The following is a 13,796-nucleotide window of genomic DNA, read 5'->3' on the forward strand; positions in this document are numbered from 1 at the left end:
AAAACCCTCTGGGCTCTGCCTGTTCATTCTCCTCCCCTCGCCCCTGGCAACCACTGATCTTTTCACTGTCTCCACAGTTTGCTTTTTCTAAAATGTCATGTAGTTGGAATCATACAGTATGTACCTTTTTCAGATTGGCTTCTTCACTTAGTAATATGCATTTAAGGTTCCTCTATGTGTTTTCATGACTTTTTTTTTATCTGGAATTTATTTTTCAAAATATAAAGGTTTCTTTAGGAAAAAAAGCAGGAAGTAATTCACTGTCATACTTCATGTTTCTATTTGTCTTTATGAAGTGTGACGGTCAGTATTAGGGTGGAGATCTGGGCTCTGATTCCCACTCAGAGAAAATCAAAACTCTTGGCCATGTCGTACAGGATCTTTCTCTACAAACTCTCCAGCCTTGTTTCACCCACGCTGACCTTGTTCTTTAAACGCTCCCAGCTCATACCCTCCTCGGGGCCTTTGCACTCTCTCTTCCCCCAGATCTTGACATGACAAAAAACAAAAGAAGGTATTTGTCACATTTACTGGAATCTAAGCCCCATGAGCCAGGGACCACACCTATTTTTCTTCTGAATTACATCCTTAGCACCTAGTAAAGTGATGGACACATAACGGTGTTAAATATTTATTAATTAAAAATTAATATCATTAAATATTTATTGATTAAAAAATGTAGTAGAATTTAATAGATTAATAGAATATATGCACCATGAAGGCCACTGTTTTATCTGCATTCTTAGCATGCAGAATATTTTAGACATTCAACGACATTTGTTGATTGTCAATTACATTCTTCAGATTAATCTTTGAACTTTTTTTTAAATTTTAGAAAACCGGAAATCTATGGGCAATAGGGTAGGCACAAAAACTAAAGGTGAATGCTATTGAAAGAGTTCCCTTATAAAAATAATTGTCTACGTCTGTATGGGAACTCCCACGTTGTCTGGATACTTACAACAGCGGTACTAGGGGCGTGTACGATCAATACAGGTCCTCTATTCTGACTTGATTTCAGGACATCACCCTTAATTGTATATGATTTGTGAAACGTAATGAGTGCTTATTTGCTAATCATCAGCATTCATTAATTCAAGGATTTACCTAAAAATTAGCTGAAGTGCTTACCTGAGGTTCTATTTCCTTAATGAAAATTAAAGGGATTATTTGGTAATTCATTAAGAGAGGTGCAACATCATAAGTAGTTTTAATTTTTAAACATCGTAAGTACTTTGAAAGCACATATATGAAATCAGTTACTGTGTATCATTAGATACGTTCATATTTAATATTAAATGCAATATAGATGAATATTTTGCATCAATCCCAAGACAATTGTGAGGAAGCATTACGATCACTGTCACGCTTCTGATTCAATCAACAGGCTTATTCTTTAATGTGGGTGGAGAGTTTACAAAGCTGTATTACTTGAAATTATGTAATTTTGTGTTTTTGATATTTTGTTTAAACACTTCTTAGGATAAATGACTGGGGTATCACGTGCGGTTAAAGACTGATTATCAAAGGTGTATCATTAAAGCAAATTATAGGCTGTGATTTTGATCAAGTTATTCAAACTGAAGGGTGGTTTTCTTACCTGAAAATTTAGATAATAACACTTCATAATTTGTCAATAAGATTACATGAGGTAAGATATTTTAATGTATACTGTAGTGTTTGGCATATAGTGGGTCTAAAAATGATGGCTATTATTGTATGCCAACATAAATAGTAATGTTGATAATTATAATAATAACGTGTCTGCCTTTCTCTGGGCTAGATTTCTTTTTCCAAGTGCGCCCATTAACCTCCACTTTAACCTTTTTACCTCCTGTTTTACCTGCCTGTTGTTACTGTAGTAACTGGGATTATCAGTAGCTTCCGAGGTACCAAGACATCCTGGGAAATTAATTTTTTTTTCTGGAGAGAATCTTCTGGACTTTGGTTATGTATGCAGGTAGCTGATTAAATAACCCAGTGAGCTTTACTCAGCTACCTACGCCTCACAGCCTCTGTTTTGTCCCCTCAGAGCAAACAACAGAGCTATTTCTGGGGAAAACGAAGTACCACCTCTTCAGTTCTAGCTCTTCACCAGAATCTGCAATTAACATGTCATATACATAACGTATTTTATCTTAATAATAACACTACTAAACAGATGCTATCTACACTTTAAGAAGACTGAGGTTAATAGAGATTATGTCATTTGTTGTAGGTCACAAGGTTTATAAATTGTCTGTGATACAAGCACATTTTTCTCAAAATCGGTTGCCTTTTACATTGTGTCCAAAGATGTCTCAGTGCTAAGTCAAGGAAGGACATGAAGAGGGTTTAGACAATTATCATCTCTCCCAAGGACTAGCATTCCATTCCCTTCCACGTCCCCACTGTCAAACCCTAAATACAAGAACCAGCAAATTTAAATGAATGTCCCAGGAAGAAACACTCCAAACCACATTCTTCTGGCTCCTGAAACCTCCAAACACGGTTCCAGCATATCACAGTTCAGTGATGTTTGGGGATGAGCTGGCACTGGGCACCAGGTAGATGGTCCATGAAGAATTGTTTTCACTGAGAACTTTCATTAGAAATGTTTACCCAGAGACAAATGAGAACGTAAGTTATTGGGTTGTTTGGCTTTCTTCCTAGGAACTGTCCAATCCTAAAATTCATAGGCAGTTTCCTCATTTTCATTTTTTGCAAAGATCAGTGAAACATTACCTGGTGGCAGCTGTACTGACGGCCAAGGCCTTTGTTACATTGTTTGTGCTTCAAGTGTGGAGAGATGACTGAGACAATCCCCAGGAGCCCTGGGACCATAGCTGGAATTGTGATGGTTATTTTCATGGTTCTGAGGACTCCCAGGGCTCATCCTAGAGCTGCTCCAAGTAAGTGCTGCACAGCTACTCTTCAGAGGTCCCAGATCTGGCAATTAAGTTCTTGGGGGTTCTGGGGTGTAGGGCACTCTGACCAAATCCCAGGTGGAATTTGGAAGGGCTTCTATCACAGTCCAAATTTCTCCTCCTCAAGAATTTTGCTAGATTTTCTTTTTTCATCTCTGTAACTGAAGGGAGGATAGTTTCTCTCAGGGGAAAAACTTTGGGATGTCAGGGTTGGAAGAAAAAGAGAAAGTTTATTTCTACACCAAATGGAAGTCAAACTTTTCACACTATTATTGGCTATATTCCTCTTCACTTTTTTCACGATTCCTCCACCCTCACTCCCCTCCAGGCACCAGCAGTTTGTTCTTTGTTTCTGTGAATCTGTTTTTTGTTTTGTTTGTTTCGATTTTTTAAAATTCCATATGTAAGTGAAATTATGCAGTACTTGTCTTTCTCTGTCTGACTTATTTCACTTAGCATAATGCCCTCTAGGTCCATCCATCTTGCAAATGGCAGTAAACTTTGCAGTGACAGATGGTTACTAGACTTAGTGTGGTGTTCACACTGTAAGGTATATAACTGTCACATCACTGTGTTGTACACCTGAAACTAATATAATATTGTATACCAACTATAGTTTAATATAAAAACAAACATAGGAAAATGCACATGAGACCACTTGAGAAGCATTAAGAAACCTCAGAGAGTAAGGTAAAAGGATCTGCCACCCTAGGGACTTTCTGGGCCAAGTGGTGTTCATGTGCTATCAGACTGTGGGTTGAAGAAATTCAAGGCAGCCGTCGTCTCTGTAGCTTCACTGTCTGCAGAGCACAGTTCCCCAGTCCTTGAGGGTAAGCTGTGGGGTCACGCAGAGGACGTCTAGTGGATGAGGTGAGACCCCTCAGGGGATGAGGACAGGCAGTGAGTGGCACTAAAATTAGTGAGTGGCACTAATTTTGCATTTAGGTACAAACTTGAGTCTGTATTGATGGTGAACAGGGATATGAGGATGGTGACAAAACAAGGAAATTAATATTTATTTTGTGCCCTCTAATTCCTAAATCGTATGGTAATATCACTACACAAACCACCTCACTTAATGTTTCTAAAACACACACACACACACAACTAGAGTGTATGATTAGCCCACATTTTTTACATTAGTTATTTTGAATTATAATATAGACATTATATAAAGCGTATATATAAAATTTAACAAAAATTATAAAGAAATATACAAATAATTAATAATCAGGTCAAAAATGACTGAATATTACCAGCACCCAAAATACTCCCACGTGCCTTTTCCTAATAATTTCTACTTCCCAGAAATCAGGACTATTATGACTTTTGTGATCTTCATTTGATTGCTTTTTGTTATGGCTTTAACGTATGTGACTGTAGCCTTAAACAATATAGATTAATATCTCCCCCTTTAAATGTTCTATAAATGTTGTATTTTATCTTGCTCCTTTTGTTGAATATCACGTTTGAGAAGCTCCGTCATAGATCTTTCATGTAACAGCTGTCCATCCATTTTCATTGTTGTGTGGTAGATTCCATTTTATGAGGATTCCATTCTAACGTGGATGCACTTTTGGGGTTGCTTCCATTTTTCCCCCATGTAACCTAGAGCATATGAACCTGCATTATTTATATTGTTATTATTATTATTCTAATTACTATTATTTTGAACCTGCATTATTCAGACTAGATTATATACTTAGATTGGAATTGGTGAGTCCAAAGGGTACGCAGATCCTGTTTTACAACAGAATGCCCAACTGTTATTCAAATTGTTTGTCTCTATGTGCACTCCAGCGGTGGTTTATAAGAGAACCCAATTCTTGGCAGCTTTTGGTGTTTTAGACTTTCTTATGTTTCCCTCTCTTGTGGGTATGTACTGGTATTTCACCATACTTTTAACTTGCATTTCTCTGACTGCTAATGACGATGAGTAATTCTGCATGTTTATTGTTCACTGGTGTTTGCTCTTGATTGAAGTATCTAGATATTTTCTTCCTTTTTTTCTATTATATTATCTGTCTTTTCTTATTTGTTTGTAAAAGACATAAAAATATATTGTGAATCGAGCCCATTGTCAGTACGTGCTTTGCAGATACTTGTTTGTACTTTGTGGCTTGTCTTTTTAACCCCTAATGATATTTTTTGGTGGGCAGAAGCTGTTAATTTTAATGAAGTTGAATGTATCCATCTTTTCCCTTTATGGTTAGTGCTTTTTATGATTTGCTTAAGGCATCCTTTACAATTCCAAAGTCATGAAGATGTTCTCTAATTTTATCTTTCTTTTTTTTTTCTTTTTAAAAAAGATTTTTATTAAAATATAGCTAACAAACAATATTGTATTAGTTTCAGAGGTATACCATAGATATTCAACATTTATATACCTAAAGAAGCAGTCACCATAAGTCTAACAACTATCTGACACTGTACCACGCTATCACAATATGATTATATTCCCTGTGTTGTACATTACATCCCCATGACTTATTTGTCGTTTTTAACTTTATATTAGTTTCAGATGTATAGTGTAGTGGTTAGGCATTTAAATAATCTATGAAATGATCCCCCCAATAAGTCCAGCACCCATCTGACCCCCTACATGATATTTACAACATTATTTATTATAGCCCCCACACTGATTTCACATCCCCATGATTATTTTGTGACTACAAATTTATATTTCTTAATCCCTTCACCTTTCTCACCCACCTTATCTAGCAACCATCAGTTTGTTCTCTGTATCCATGTGTCTGTTTCTAAAACACAACTGCCTTTGATCACCTTTCCTGAAGAAGTTTGACAAGAATTCATTGGCCAGATGGATAGTCATAACCCAAGTACCAAAGGCTGTGTTGATCTGTTCCAGTAAAGATGCCACATGTAATTCAGCAGCTACAACTGGGATTACTATTGGAATGAGTTTTGGGTAGTCTACCATCATTCATGAAAATTCATCTGGCTATTCCGGGTGGAATGGCTGAGATCGGTGCCACTCAGAAACTTAATGAACGGAGGGTTGGGGGTCTCCATCATATACCTATTCAATTTATCTATATGGTCTCTGCAAAAGCCAGATGAATTTTCTAATTTTATCTTTTAATGCCTTTGTAGTATTGCATTTCATACTCAGGTCTTCAGTTCATCTAGGTTTCGTTTGTATGTGGGTGAGGCCTATGTCCAGCTTTCTCTCTCCCCACCATGGATACCCATTTATTAGAACACCGCTTATTAGCAAGAGCATTGTTTCCCACAGATCTATAGTGCCACCTTGGTCCTAAATTTAGTGTAAATATGTGCATAGGACTCATTTTGGGATATATTACGCCATCATCTATTTTCCTATGTCTGTGTCAATAACACAGTATATAATTATCACATTTTTATTTGATATCTTGATAGTAGACCAAAATTTTTCACAATATTTACTTCTTCAAGAGTAGTTTGGGTCATCTTTGCTCCTTGTGCTTCTATTAAATTTTAGAATCAGCTTGTAAAGTTTTTTTTTTTTAATTTTATTTTATTAAATTTATTGGGGTGACAATTTTTAGTAAAATTACATAGATTTCAGGTGTACAATTCTGTATTACATCATCTATAAATCCCATTGTGTGTTTACCACCCAGAGTCAGTTCTTCCATCACCATATATTTGATCCCCCTTACCCTCATCTCCCACCTCCCACCCCCATTACCATCTGGTAACCACTAAACTATTGTCTGTGTCTATGAGTTTATTTGTTTCTCTTGTTATTTTTCTGTTTTTGGTTCATATACCACATATCAGTGAAATCATATGGTTCTCTGCTTTTTCTGCCTGGCTTATTTCGCTTAGCACTATAATCTCAAGATCCATCCATGTTGTCACAAATGGTCCTAGTTCATCTTTTCTTACTGCCAAATAGTATTCCATGGTGTATATATACCACAACTTCTTTATCCATTCATCTATCGAAGGACATTTTGGTTGTTTCCACGTCTTGGCCACAGTAAACAAAGCTGCAATGAACATTGGAGCACACGTGTCTTTATGTATAAATGTTTTCAGATTTTTTGGGTACATACCCAGGAGAGGGATTGCCGGGTCCTATGGTAATTCTATTCGTAATTTTTTGAGGAACCTCCACACTGCCTTCCATAGCGGCTGCACCAGTCTGCATTCCCACCAACAGTGTATGAGGGTTCCTTTTTCTCCACAGCCTCTCCAACACTTGTTGCTATTTGTCTTGTTGATAATGGCCATTCTAACTGGGGTGAGGTGATATCTCATTGTGGTTTTTATTTGCATTTCTCTGATGATCAGTGATATTGAGCATTTTTTCATATGTCTATTTGCCATTCGTATGTCCTCTTTGGAGAAAAGTCTTTTCAGGTCCTCTGCCCATTTTTCAATTGGGTTGTTTGTTTTGTTGTTGTTGAGTTGCATGAATTCCTTGTATATTTTGGATATTAGCCCCTTATGGGAGGCACTGTTTGCAAAAATCTTCTCCCATTCAGTTGGTTGCCTCTTTATTCTGTCGATGGTTCCTTTTGCTGTGCAGAAGCTTTTAAGTTTGACATAGTTCCATTCATTTATTTCAGCCTTTACCCCCCTTGCCTTTGGATTAAAATTCATGAAATGCTCTTTGAACCTAAGGTCTGTAAGTGTAGTACCTATGTTTTCTTCTATGCAGTTTATTGTTTCAGGTCTTACGCTTAAGTCTTTGATCCATTTGGAATTAATTTTGGTACATGGTGACATACAGCAGTCCAGTTTCATTCTTTTGCATGTGGCTATCCAATTCTGCCAGCACCATTTATTGAAGAGGCTGTCTTTTCAACATTGTATGTTTTCTGCTTCTTTGTCAAAAATTATCTGTCCATATTTATGTGGTTTTATTTCTGGGTTCTCAATTCTATTCCGTTGGTCTATGTGTCTGTTTTTCTGCCAATACCATGCTGTTTTGATTATTGTAGCCCTGTAGTACAAGCCAAAGTCAGGGAGTGTGATACCTCCATTATTGTTCTTTTTTCTTAAGATTGCTTTGGCTATTCGGGGACTTTCGTGGTTCCAAACAAATCTGATGAGTTTTTGTTCTATTTCTTTAAAAATTGCCATTGGGATTTTGATGGGGATTGCATTAAATCTGTATATTGCTTTGGGTAACATGGCCATTTTAACTATATTGATTCTTCGAGTACATGAGCATGGAATGTCTTTCCATTTCTTTGTGTCTTCTTCAATTTCTTTTAAAAAGATCTTATAATTTTCAGCATAGAAGTCTCTCACATCCTTGATTAAGTTTATCCCTAGGTATTTTATTATTTTGCTGCAATTGCAAAAGGAATTTTTTTTTCTTTTTCTGAGATTTCATTGTTAGTATACAGGAATGCAATGGACTTTTGTACATTGACTTTGTAGCCGGCAACTTTACTGTATTCGTTGATTGTTTCTAAAAGCTTTTTGGTGGAGTCTTTAGGGTTTTCTATATATAGCACCATGTCATCTGCAAAGAGTGACAATTTAACTTCTTCATTCCCAATTTGGATGCCTTTGATTTCTTTCTCTTGCCTGATTGCTCTGGCAAGGACTTCCAACACTATGTTGAAAAGCAGAGGTTATAGGGGACAGCCCTGTCGTGTTCCTGAACGTAGAGCAAAGGGCTTCAGTTTTTCTCCATTAATTATGAGATTAGCAGAGGGCTTCTCATATATGGCCTTTATTATGTTAAGGTATTTTCCTTCTATACCCATTTTATTAAGTGTTTTAATCATAAATGGATGTTGTATCTTGTCAAATGTTTTTTCTGCATCAATTGATACAATCATATGATTTTAGTCCTTTATTTTGTTTATGTGATGTATCACATTGATGGATTTGCATATATTGAACCATCCTTGTGCCCTGGGGATGAACCCCACTTGGTCGTGATGAATAATCTTTGTAATGCATTGTTGCATTCGATTTGCTAGAATTTTGTTTAGGATTTTTGCATCTGTATTCATCAGAGTTATAGGTCTATAGTTTTCTTTTTTTGTGTTGTCAGGTTTTGGTATCAGGGTAATGTTGGCCTCATAAAATGAGTTAGGGAGTACTGTCTTTTCTTCTGTTTTTTGGAAGAGTTTGAGCAGGATTGGTATTATATCCACTTTGAAGGTTTGGTAGAATTCACTAGTGAAGCCATCTGGTCCCAACTTTTGCTTTTGGGAAGGTTTTGGATGACTGATTCAATTTCGTTACTGGTGATGGGTCTGTTAGACATTCCAGTTCTTCATGATTCAGCCTAGGAAGGCTACATGTTTCTAAGAACTTGTCCATTTCTTCTAGGTTATTGAATTTGGTGGCAAATAGTCCTTCATAGTATTCTTGGATGATGCTTTGTATTTCTGTGGCGTCCGTGATAACTTCCCCTTTTTCATTTTTGATTTTGTTTATTAGTGTCTTCTCTTTTTTTATCTTAGTGAGTCTAGGCAAGGATTTGTCAATTTTGTTAATCATTTCAAAGAACCAGTTCTTTGTCACATTAATTTTTTCTATTGTCTTTTTGTTCTCTATTTCATTTAGTTCTGATCTGATTTTTATTATTTCCTTTCTTCTGCTGACCTTACATAATGTTTTAAAATGAATCTTGTATCCAACTACTTGTTAAACTATTGCTTTAAATTCATTTAGCAGTAGATTATTTGGGACTTTATTCACAGATTTACTATATGTAAATAGTGACTGTTTTATTTCTTCATTATCAATCATTCATTGATCCATTATTTTTCTTGCTTTACATTAAATTTTCTCCAATAAACCTTCAATGCAGGATTTGCAGCAGAAGTCACTAAATTCTTCCTGCAGATAAAATTCTGAGGGTTGAGATCAGGTTTTATTTCCACTTGGATATGCTGGTATTTTCCTTCCCTTCCCCACGCTAATTGGTTGGTTGAGGTGCAAGACTGAACTCAATCTAACACGGACCGGTTCTTCCGCAGAGGATTTTGTGTACCAATTTAAGGGCATGTGCTACTTCACCAACGGGACAGAGCGTGTGCGGCTCGTCGCCAGACAAATCTACAACAAGGAGGAGACGCTGCACTTCGACAGCGACGTGGGGGTGTTTGTGGCTGTGACCGAGCTGGGGCGGTCGAACGCTCAGAGCTGGAACAGCCAGAAGGACCTCCTGGCGGAGTATCGGGCCCAGGTGGACACGCTGTGCAGACACAATTACAAGGAGACCGCTCGCTTCACTGTGCAGCGGAGAGGTGAGTTTAGGACGGACTCAGGGGCCCTTCACCCAAACCCAGTGGGGAGGCCCAAGGGAAGGAGCTTCCGTGAATTCCTCAGATCTTGGTGGTGCTGGGAGGGGTTTCAAGTTCCAAGGGAAAACATGTTGGACGGCTTGGCCGGACAGAGTTGGGAGGGGGTGCGGGGAGGGAGACTGAAAACTCAGGCAGGAGGCGTTCTGCCCCCGGGGCAGCTGGGGCGGCAGCTGTCATGGTCAGTGCTCTGAACTTCAGTCCTTCACAGGTCACACGGCCCAGCTCCAGCTGGCGGGGGCCCGAGTCTCTCACTTCGCACAGACTCCCATAGCTCCTGCAACATCGGATTCTGGTTTGCTGCCAGGTGGTGTCCGAGCTGGTCCCCCAATGTGTGCACAGCACACTTTGCGCATATGTGTACATACGTATATATATTTAAATGATCAGTCCACGTTACATATAGTTTTCACATAAATTATTTTGTTTAATAAAGTAAACACTAAATAAAAGTATTATTTTCCTGAAAAATGGATTAAGAAATTAGCTAATTAGAACGCAGAGCTGGGATTCTAATAACAGACTGTTTAAAAACTGTGTTCCTCTCTACTTTAGTATCAGAGGAGGGACGAAGCCCATGGTGAGACTTCCTTTGCGGCCTCGCCGTCTGACTTTCTCTGTCTGTCATTCCTCCTAGTGGCCCCCACAGTGACCATCTCCCCAGCCAGGACGGAGGCCCTGAGCCACCACAACCTGCTGGTCTGCTCGGTGACAGATTTCTATCCTCGTCAAATTAAAGTCCGGTGGTTCCGGAACAACCAGGAGGAGACAGCCGGTGTCGTGTCCACGCCTCTTATTCAGAATGGGGACTGGACCTGCCAGATCCTGGTGATGCTGGAAATGACTCCGCAGTGAGGAGACGTCTACACCTGCCACGTGGAGCACCCCAGCCGGCCGAGCCCCATCACAGTGGAGTGGCGTAAGGGGCGTTTCACTGACACCGGGGACTCGGAAAACACAAGGGGCAGGGAGGACTCTGGGCCCGGTGGGGCGGGCTTCCTCTTTATCTCTCTGTGTCCTGCACATGTCACACCGTCCCTCCGACATAATGCTGATATAATTTCTGTGCTGGGAGTGAGGCAAGACTGAGAGTGAGGGAAGACTGAGATCCCATTATCCCATCAAAAGGCACATGTTCAGTACTGATCTCGTTTTCTCGCACGACATTATGGCAACCCCTGTATGTAACCTGACTCCCCAGCCGCAGTTCAGCCTTGGCGGTGTGTCTTCCCAACTGTTGGAGTTCTGGGCTTTGACATTAAAGGTTGTGTCTTGGAGAGGGTCTGATGGCAGTTCCCAAGGAGCTGCTATCCCCTTCGGGTCATCCACCTACACTGCCCCCTAGGGGTCCATGCATGCCCTCGGCCCGCCTCTATTTGCTCTCAGAGCTCCTCTTGTTTCTTGTTTCCTGGATTAGACTCCAGGCTTGCAGACAAGGACCCTGTGGGGTGTGGGTGTGGGAACAGACACTGACACGCAGGCTTTTACTTCCCAGGGGCACAGTCCGAATCGGCCCAGAGCAAGATGCTGAGTGGAATTGGGGGCTTTGTGCTGGGGCTGGTCTTTCTTGGCTTGGGCTTTATCATCCACCTTTGGGATAAGAAAAGTAAGTCACCTTGGGAGAAACTGGGGAAGACTGGTGCTGGAACGGCAGCATTCTGTTGTAACTTCCTCCCTGGCCCCACAAAGGAAGGGGACCAAGGTGGGATGCTGGTAGATTGCAGAAATTAGGCAGACTAGGAGATCTCCTTGTCCTGGGTCAAGTTCCTTCGTCAGAGGTGAGTGGTGAAGGTTATTCTTAGATAGACAGAGGAGAGCAGCTCTCATGCTGTCCTTACCTTTGCCAGGCCATGATCAGTATGGGACTTCCTGCTCTGAGCTGCCTTCCTTAAAAGACACGCAGTCTCTGTTTCTCTTGCTACAGTGACTGGCTCAGTGACTTTGGAGTGATCCCACTCTATGGCAGTGGAAGCCTTATTGTACACGGATGGGAGTGCAGGAAAGAAGGGTCTGGAGCTGCTCACTCATTTCCTTTGGAGAGTGAAATAAAGACAGAAAGATGCATTTTTTTTATTATCCAGCTTAATGAGTTTTTTTCCCTTTCTCTTTTCATTCTTGCTGATGGTAGATAACTCTGAGGCCTCACCCACAGGTAATATTCCCCATCTTCTTGCCCAGAACTGTGACTCACATAAGATAGAAAAAGGAGTAGAGTGGGTTTGTCTGGACACTTCAGCGTGTTCTGTTATGTGGTGCTTGCTTCATGCCACATTCAGTCTCACGTGAGTTGGGGCAAGGGAGAAGTCTGGAACATTCTGCATAGTCTCTGCAGGAAACTTCAGAGATTGTTCCCTTAAGACCCCACCTTTGGCATCAGCCATTCTATGGGGATGATGCCCTCAGAGTTCAAAATTGCAGAAAGTGCTTCTGAAATTGCTGGTAGGTGAGGTGACAGACAATGGCACTTCTTACCCTTCCCGTTAGTCCATGACCTGTGCTCCACCAAAGCGTTCAGTTATGCTCTTCTGCCCCCACCTGCCGCTTCATGCAGAAGTCTGGTGCTCACTTCAGCAGAGTTCCGTCTTTACTCACCGCCAGGAGGGCTAATAAAGAGCTAGTGTGTGTCCTGACGCTGCTCATAGGCCCCAGGGAGGGCAGGGGCTGAGTTTTCTCAGGGCTGGTGTGACTTACGACTCTTTCTTCTCTCTCCTCCAGGGCTTGGGCACTGACACAAACATTCTCCTTCCTGGGATCTGTCACCACTTTTCCTTGGTTTTGTCCTGCCATCACCCTGGTACATGGTTCCCGGCCTCCCCTCTATCAGGCCTGTGAGCAAGCCACCTCTGCCAGCTGTCACCCATGGCAGACCTGCCCCCACAGTGACTGAGGAGCAGCTGCCATGGCCCCTTTTGCTCTTGGCTGTCCTGCACTTCTGCCTGTGACTGATTTGCACCCTGGTGCTCGAGGCGCTGAGCTCTGTGCTGCCAGTTGGGTCTGTTTGCACCATAAGTATTCTCCGTAGTCGTTTCTGATTTTGTTCTCTTTCTGAAGACTGCCCAGGAATTAAATGTCAAGCTCTTCTCTTTCAATAATATTTCATGAAAATTAAATAGATTTGTGAATCACTTGTGTTTCTATATATGAGTGAGTATGATGGTGGTTGTGGGAAATACTGAGCAAAGGAAAGGTCAGATTCTCAAGTTCAGTTATGCCCCAAAGATGGTAATATCCAGACAAGGAGACTAGAAAATCATGGGTCCCCATACATTGTGCAATCTTAAATTCTTCTCAAAATGGGAAATGAGGTAGGAAATAAATTCAATTTTCCATCCTCTGTGGGGCGCTGAGGTGGGGATTGTGTGCAGAAGGCTTTCCTGGCTTCCATTGCAGTCTGGTGAATTTTACATATTTGTGCAAGTGGAATTATGTTGTGCCAGTCATGGGACCTTGTGCCTAATGAACAGAACTGACAGCACAAATATCTCCTGTCAAGTGCACTGTGTACATTGGGACACAAGACAGTGACTGTTCATTGAATCTGACCTACCCGAATGTAATTAGTGGAGGTTTTATTAGAAAGTGCTTTTTTGGTTGTATATGATCCTAC

At 40.4% G+C, this 13,796-nt stretch overlaps 1 pseudogene across 1 annotated transcript in view; it reads left to right on the forward strand.

The window, feature by feature from the left end:
* The first annotated feature begins 2,719 nt into the window (after positions 1–2,719).
* Positions 2,720–13,796, forward strand: part of LOC109439082 (HLA class II histocompatibility antigen, DQ beta 1 chain-like) — a 185,880-nt pseudogene continuing 174,803 nt past the window's right edge. The window contains exons 1-5 of the transcript XR_016020359.1: positions 2,720–2,891; positions 9,866–10,135; positions 10,827–11,108; positions 11,685–11,795; positions 12,318–12,341. The product of XR_016020359.1 is annotated as an HLA class II histocompatibility antigen, DQ beta 1 chain-like (transcript). The remainder of the gene's footprint in view (positions 2,892–9,865; positions 10,136–10,826; positions 11,109–11,684; positions 11,796–12,317; positions 12,342–13,796) is intronic.

The sequence above is a fragment of the Rhinolophus sinicus genome, chromosome 2 (assembly GCF_057876585.1).
Source record: "Rhinolophus sinicus isolate RSI-liver-muscle chromosome 2, RSI-T2T, whole genome shotgun sequence".
Classification (NCBI taxonomy): Eukaryota; Metazoa; Chordata; class Mammalia; order Chiroptera; family Rhinolophidae; genus Rhinolophus; species Rhinolophus sinicus.